The sequence below is a fragment of the Xenopus tropicalis genome, chromosome 5 (assembly GCF_000004195.4).
Source record: "Xenopus tropicalis strain Nigerian chromosome 5, UCB_Xtro_10.0, whole genome shotgun sequence".
NCBI lineage: Eukaryota > Metazoa > Chordata > Amphibia > Anura > Pipidae > Xenopus > Xenopus tropicalis.
In genome coordinates this window covers 148657759-148665836 of record NC_030681.2, presented here as the reverse complement: position 1 = coordinate 148665836, position 8078 = coordinate 148657759, and positions in this window count along the sequence as shown.

Genomic DNA, 8078 nt, shown 5'->3' with positions numbered 1-8078 from the left:
ACTAACTGGTTATGCAGTTATCAGTGGGAGAAAAAAAATACCAAAAGTTTGCCACCAGGTGGCGCATGGTCGATGGCATTTTCTGTTGTGTTTTGCTGGCAAGTCTTTGCACCCTAGCCCCATCTAGAGGCAGGACTTAACACTCAAAAAATGGTGTCTGGACATGGTGAGACAACATGTGAAAACTTGCTGGCTGCATCTGTAAAGGGACAACTCAATCTCCTATACCCTGGAACATGTCTAACAAAAACATATGGGGATTTGTTTTATTGCAAATTACTTTTCATATTTATTACAGCAGTTAAATAATTAACCTACAAATGACTTGTTCACTCTGAGAGTCCCAGACAGATAAGATGTGGGGAAAGGCCAAGGGCAGCGTGAGTTGGCAGCCAAACAATGACTGAGCATTTTGCTGATCCCTAATAAACCAAATTAGTCATGAAATCGGTAGAGGTGCCAGTATGAACCCAACATTGAGCAGGTATCTATGCTATTTACAGAAGGTTCTGGCTGGACTACCTGGTTCTGGACTAATGAGCTGATAAATAGCAGAGATGGATGTTAGGGATCCCTGGAACTATTGCCAGATCTAATCCCAGGGTTCCCTTAGAATCAAAAACTCTCTTGCACCAAATGACTTAAACAATATTGCCTTTATTAGGCTTATAGTTAGCCCCATTCCAACAGAAATACAGGGGGCATACAGTATATACCAAAACAGGTGCTACTTTCCATATACATTGGTGCATCATGCATAAATACAAGCAGCTGCATTTGTGTTGCAATGCTGCATTGTGGGTAAAAAAAAACAAGGTGATGTTGGTTTTCAAGATATTTCCCTTTGTTAATTTTCAGCCGACTGTAGCAAATATATAGTAAATATAAATAAATGGAGGGCACTCACTTCACATACAAAAAAAGTAATACAGGTATCGGACCCATTATCCAGAAACCCATTATCCAGAAAGCTCCGAATTACAGAAAGCCTGTCTCCCATAGACTCCATTATAAACAAATAATTCAGAATTTTAACACTGATTTCCTTTTTTTGTGTAGAAATAAAACAGAACCTGTACTTGATCCCAACTAAGATATAATTACCCCTTATTGGGGGCAGAACAGCCCTATTGGGTTTATTTCATGGTTAAATGATTCCCTTTTCTCTGTAATAATAAAACAGTACCTGTACTTGATCCCAACTAAGATATAATTACCCCTTATTGGGGGCAGAACAGCCCTATTGGGTTTATTTCATGGTTAAATGATTCCCTTTTCTCTGTAATAATAAAACAGTACCTGTACTTGATCCCAACTAAGATATAATTACCCCTTATTGGGGCAGAACAGCCCTATTGGGTTTATTTAATGGTTAAATGATTCCCTTTTCTCTGTAATAATAAAACAGTACCTGTACTTGATCCCAACTAAGATATAATTACCCCTTATTGGGGGCAGAACAGCCCTATTGGGTTTATTTAATGGTTAAATGATTCCCTTTTCTCTGTAATAATAAAACAGTACCTGTACTTGATCCCAACTAAGATATAATTACCCCTTATTGGGGGCAGAACAGCCCTATTGGGTTTATTTCATGGTTAAATGATTCCCTTTTCTCTGTAATAATAAAACAGTACCTGTACTTGATCCCAACTAAGATATAAATAATCCTTATTGGATGCAAAACAATCCTATTGGGTTTAATTAATGTTTTATTAATTTTTTGGTAGACTTAAGGTATGGAGATCCAAATTATGGAAAGACCCCTTATCCGGAATACCCTTGGTCCCAAGCATTCTGGATAATGGGTCCTATACCTGTATAGGTGTTTGGTGCAAAAAACACAGAAACTGTACCCCCATATAGGGTACCTAAAACAGTAATTTTAAAAAGGACAAGGGTTTGCACACAGAAAACACCAGCACAGTGGTAGTACTAAAAAAGTCATCATTTATATAATATGCAGAAGATTTAAACAGCAATAAATTTTAATTACAAAAATTACAGAAAATAACAGATACAATTATAAGATAATACACACTAACCAATTTCAAGCATGCGCATATAGACGTATTATTCAATCCATATAGGGAATTCCACAGGCACTATTGGCCTACTAACCAAACTTTTACCATAGCAACCGGTCATAGCAACCAACCATAGCAACCGACAGGTTGTCCTTATTCAAAAAAAACACCATTAATCTCACAGTGAATATACAGAAAGAGGAATATTTATGCAATAAACAGTACAAATTCAAAACATAGCATGATGACGGCACATCATTTACTTAGTAAAAGGCATAAAATCCTTAGATTAAAATTAATAAATAGATATAACCTGATAGGTAAACTAACATTATGCATACCGTATCATTCAAAGTCCATATATTGTTTAAATCCTTCTCTCACAAGAATTCATTAACCCTTTGGCTGCCACGCACGTAGCTCCTACGTGCTGCTATAAAAAGGCGTTGAATGCCCAGCACGTAGGAGCTACGTTTTATTTACCTTTCGCTTGTTCTCTGCGCTCGCTGCTTAGTCCGAGCGCAGAGAACAAGCGGAAGGTAAGGAACCCCCTAGACAACGCGCAGAGGGCGGTTACTAGAGGCCCCTGGGGCGCGATCGCCCAGGGGCCCCTTAGAAAAAGTCGGGCACGTATATTCTACATGCCAGATTTTTTCTCCTCTCTCCCTTCCTTCCTGCGCGCCCCCCTCCGCCCCCCTGCTTCCTGTTACTCACCGTTCCTGCTGCTGCTGCATCTTCTGCCTGCGTCTGATCTCCAGCGATCTCCAGCGATTCCAGCGATCTGCAGCTCCATGGACCCCAGGTATGTGCTACTTACACACACAAACACACATACACACACATATTACACTAATACACACTTATACTCACACTTACACACACACACATACATTTTCACACATTCATAGCACTTATTACACTCACAGTTACTTGCACACACACACACACATGCACACAAAACACATTTTGCCATGTGTACACACTCACTTACTCACTCACTCACTTTTGTAATTTTTTTTTTTTATCGCATCGTTTTTATTCTTGCCTAAAAAAAATGTTTTATTGCCATTGCGGATAGTGTATTCGCTAACCGCACTGCGCAATACCTTTTGTGTATTATTTTGGTGTTTTTATTACATTTTCTGTGATTTTGGTGCCATTTTATTGCTTTTTCAGTTATGCATGGTTGTTGTTTGCTTTACTTTGTCTGTAAACCTAATTTGCCCAAGCCAGAATACTCAAACTGTGATTCTATTGCAGATATCACTAGGAAAAAAAAAAACATTGATTTTAGTTTTTTTGGGGGGGATTTTAGCGATTTTACTGCATTTCATATTGTTCTTTGTTACTTGTCTAGCACATGGACATTTTGTCTGCTGTATTTCAATTTGGCTTCCTCTGTGCCCCACATAGTTTAGTAAATCTATGCATATTGGGCATAAAACTGTTCAGTAGACCCCTGGCATTCATATTTAGGGTGTTTTAGGTTGGTACGTTATGAAATGTGGGGTACATAATGGGGCAAAATGCAAGCTTTGTGACGATTTTCAGAAATGTTATAAAAACCGTTCTGTTTAGCATTGCTTTGTAGTTTGGTAGTTTGCAGTAGAAAGATGTATTTACCCATTTTTGTTTTGTCAGAATGTGTACTTTCAGAAAATGTATGGTTTTCTAGGGTTTCTGTACTGTTAGGGGTTCTTATGGCACATAATACACATACCGGGTGCAAAAACTGCACGAGCCGGAGCGTCATTAGTGAAAACTCATATGCACTATTTTCATTTGGGTGCCCCTGTACTCCGAATAGTTTAGTAAATCTATGAATATAGAGCATCAAACTGTTCAGTAGACCCCTGGTATTCATATTTAGAGTGTTTTATGTTTATACGTTACAAATTGTGGGGGTACATAGTGAGGTAAAATGCAAGCTTTGTGAAGATTTTCAGAAATGTCATAAAAACCATTCTGTTTAGCATAGCTTTGTAGTTTGGTAGTTTGCAGTAGAAAGATGTATTTACCCATTTTTGTTTTGTCAGAATGTGTACTTTCAGAAAATGTATGGTTTTCTAGGGTTTCTGTACTGTTAGGGGTTCTTATGGCACATAATACACATACCGGGTGCAAAAACTGCACAAACCGGAGCGTCATTCGTGAAAACTCATATGCACTATTTTCATTTGGGTGCCCCTGTACCCCGCATAGTTTAGTAAATCTATGAATATAGGGCATCAAACTGTTCAGTAGACCCCTGGCATTCATATTTAGAGTGTTTTATGTTTATACGTTAAAAATTGTGGGGGGTACATAATGAGGTAAAATGCAAGCTTTGTGATGATTTTCAGAAATGTCATAAAAACCATTCTGTTTAGCATAGCTTTGTAGTTTGGTAGTTTGCAGTAGAAAGATGTATTTACCCATTTTTGTTTTGTCAGAATGTGTACTTTCAGAAAATGTATGGTTTTCTAGGGTTTCTGTACTGTTAGGGGTTCTTATGGCACATAATATACATACCGGGTGCAAAAACTGCACGAGCCGGAGCGTCATTCATGAAAATGAATGCACTATTTTTATTTGGGGGCCCCTGTACTCCGCATAGTTTAGTAAATCTATGCATATAGGGCATCAAACTGTTCAGTAGACCTTAGGTGTTCCTAGTTGGGGTGATTTTCCTTTTGTAGGCAAGAAATTGTGTGAGATAAATGCGGCAAATTGCAACATTTTTAGGCGATTTTCTGAAATGTCATAGAAACCACTAGCTTTAGGAAAGCTTTGCAGATTGATACTTTTGTGTAGAAAGGACTCTTTACCCATGTTGGATTTGTCTGAACGTGTACTTTCCAAAAATATATGGTTTTCAGGGGTTACCCTACATTTCTGCAGTTTCTATCCCAAATAAAACTGCCATGTGTTTATGAATTAGGTAAAGGTAAGCCATGAAATTAGTGTGCCACAAGGTATATTTTGGGGTCTCTAAGTGCCATGTGCTTTGATAGACCTATGTACAATGGGCATCAAACTGTTCAGTAGACCTCTGGGGTTCATATTTAGGGTGATTTATCTTGGTACCTGATCACCTATAAAAAATAAGATGCTGCATATTGGAAGTTTTGAGGTGATTTTTGGAAATGTCATAAAATTGGCAAACTTAGGAAACCTTTGCGGCTTGGTACTTTGGAGTAGAAATACATGGGTACCCATTTTAGAGTTCGGGGAATGTGTACTTTCCAAAAATATATGACTTTCTGGGGTGAGCGTACTTTTTTGTAGCATTATCCCACATATAATGATGTAAATGTGTTGATTTTGCAGAAGCTGAAATGACAGATATCATATGGGATAGGTTCATATTGGGGCCCCTACATGCCACATACTTAGGTAAACCTAAACATATTGGGCATCATACTGTTCAGTGGACCCCTGGCGTTCAAGTTCAGGGTGTTTTATCTTGGTACCTAATGATACATGGGAGATTAGATGCTGCAAACTGGAAGCTTTGAGAGGATTTTTGGAAATATTATCAAAATTACCAACTTTAGGAAAGCTTTGCGACTTGGTACTTTGGAGTAGAAAGACATGGGTACCCATTTTAGATTCGGGGGAATGTGTACTTTCCAAAAATATATGGCTTTCTGGGATGAGTGTACTTTTTTTGTATCGTTGTCCCACACAAATTGATGTAAATGTATTGATTTTGCAGGAGCGGAAATGACAGAAATGGCAGATCATATGGGGTATGTTCACATTGGAGCCCCTACATGCCACATACTTAGGTAAACCTATACATATTGGGCATCAAACTGTTCAGTGGATCCCTGGCGTTCAAATTTAGGGTGTTTTACCTTGGTACCTAACAGTATGTAGGAGATAAGATGCTGCAAAATGGAAGCTTTGAGGGGATTTTTGGAATTGTCATCAAAATTGCTAAGTTTAGAAATGCTTTGCGGCATGGATCTTTGGAGTAGAAAGACACGGGTACCCATTATAGATTCGGGGGGATGTGTACTTTCCAAAAATATATGGCTTTCTGGGGTGAGCGTACTTTTTTGTAGCATTATCCCACATATAATGATGTAAATGTGTTGATTTTGCAGAAGCTGAAATGACAGAAATGACGGATCATATGGGGGTAGGTTCATATTGGGGCCCCTACATGCCACATACTTAGGTAAACCTAAACATATTGGGCATCATACTGTTCAGTGGACCCCTGGCGTTCAAGTTCAGGGTGTTTTATCTTGGTACCTAATGATACATGGGAGATAAGATGCTGCAAACTGAAAGCTTTGAGAGGATTTTTGGAAATATTATCAAAATTGCCAACTTTAGGAAAGCTTTGCGACTTGGTACTTTGGAGTAGAAAGACATGGGTACCCATTTTACATTTGGGGGAATGTGTACTTTCCAAAAATATATGGCTTTCTGGGGTGAGCGTACTTTTTACTAGCTTTATCCCACATATAATGATGTAAATGTATTGATTTTGCAGGAGCTGAAATGACAGAAATGATAGATCATATGGGGGTATGTTCACATTGGGGCCCCTACATGCCACATACTTAGCTAAACCTATACATATTGGGCATCAAACTGTTCAGGGGACCCCTGGCATTCATATTTAGGGTGTTTTATTTGGTTACTTTATAACTTGTAGAAGATAAGATACTATAGACTGGAAGCTTTGAAGCGATTTTTACAAAAAAATCACAAGTTTTGATAAAAACCAATAACTTTAGGAAAGCATTGCGACTTGATAGTTTGGAGTAGACAGACAGTTGTGCCTATTCTGGATTCCCCAGAATCTGTTCTTTCCAAAAATGTACAATTTTATGGGATAAACCTTCTGTTAGTGGAATTTTTGTCCTTGAAATCTAAAGTATGCAGTTTTCTGGAGCAGTGCTTTGGAAATTTGGTAGTGTACTGCTGGTAGTTTTTGACCTATACAAGTGAGAAATCGCCATAAAACTATATATATTTGGTATTGGCACGTTCAGGAGACATGGGACTTTCCAAATCAGGTGTATTTTAGTGCATAAAATAATTTTTGTTTCTGGTGTATGTGTTTATATTATAGAAAATATTTTTTTTTTTAATTTTTTAGACATTTAGAAGCCTATATCTTGTTACAGAATTGGAATTACACAAAAATTCCACCATATTTTGAAAGCTTAGGATGTCCCGAAAAAAACGATATATAGTTTTCCTGGGTAAACTAAAATTCCCCCCGAGGAAAAGCCCCTAAAGTCAAACAGTGCAAAATGTTCAAAAACTGTCTGGCAGTAGAAGTTCCACTTTGTTCAAAACGGCTGGCAGTGAAAGGGTTAATCAGTGAAGTACTCAATATTTGTATACTTAATAAACAAATAAATAAGGTTGAGGAGACTGCCTCATACAGATAAAAGCAAACAAAAGGAATTCTGGGAATAAATTCCAAACTCTTGAAAAAAAAAAACATTTACATGGGTTTATCCTATAGGCTACAGCTTACCCACTGGGTTTAAAGCAGAAGCCAGGATAATAGCTGATCAGATTCCCAACTACAGACCGGTTTTGTGAAAAACAGTACCTGTACTTGATCCCAACTCAGATATAATTACCCCTTATTGGGGCAGAACAGCCCTATTGGGTTTATTTAATGGTTAAATGATTCCCTTTTCTCTGTAATAATAAAACAGTACCTGTACTTGATCCCAACTAAGATATAATTACCCCTTATTGGGGGCAGAACAACCCTATTGGGTTTATTTAATGGTTAAATGATTCCCTTTTCTCTGTAATAATAAAACAGTACCTGTACTTGATCCCAACTAAGATATAATTACCCCTTATTGGGGCAGAACAGCCCTATTGGGTTTATTTCATGGTTAAATGATTCCCTTTTCTCTGTAATAATAAAACAGTACCTGTACTTGATCCCAACTAAGATATAATTACCCCTTATTGGGGCAGAACAGCCCTATTGGGTTTATTTAATGGTTAAATGATTCCCTTTTCTCTGTAATAATAAAACAGTACCTGTACTTGATCCCAACTAAGATATAATTACCCCTTATT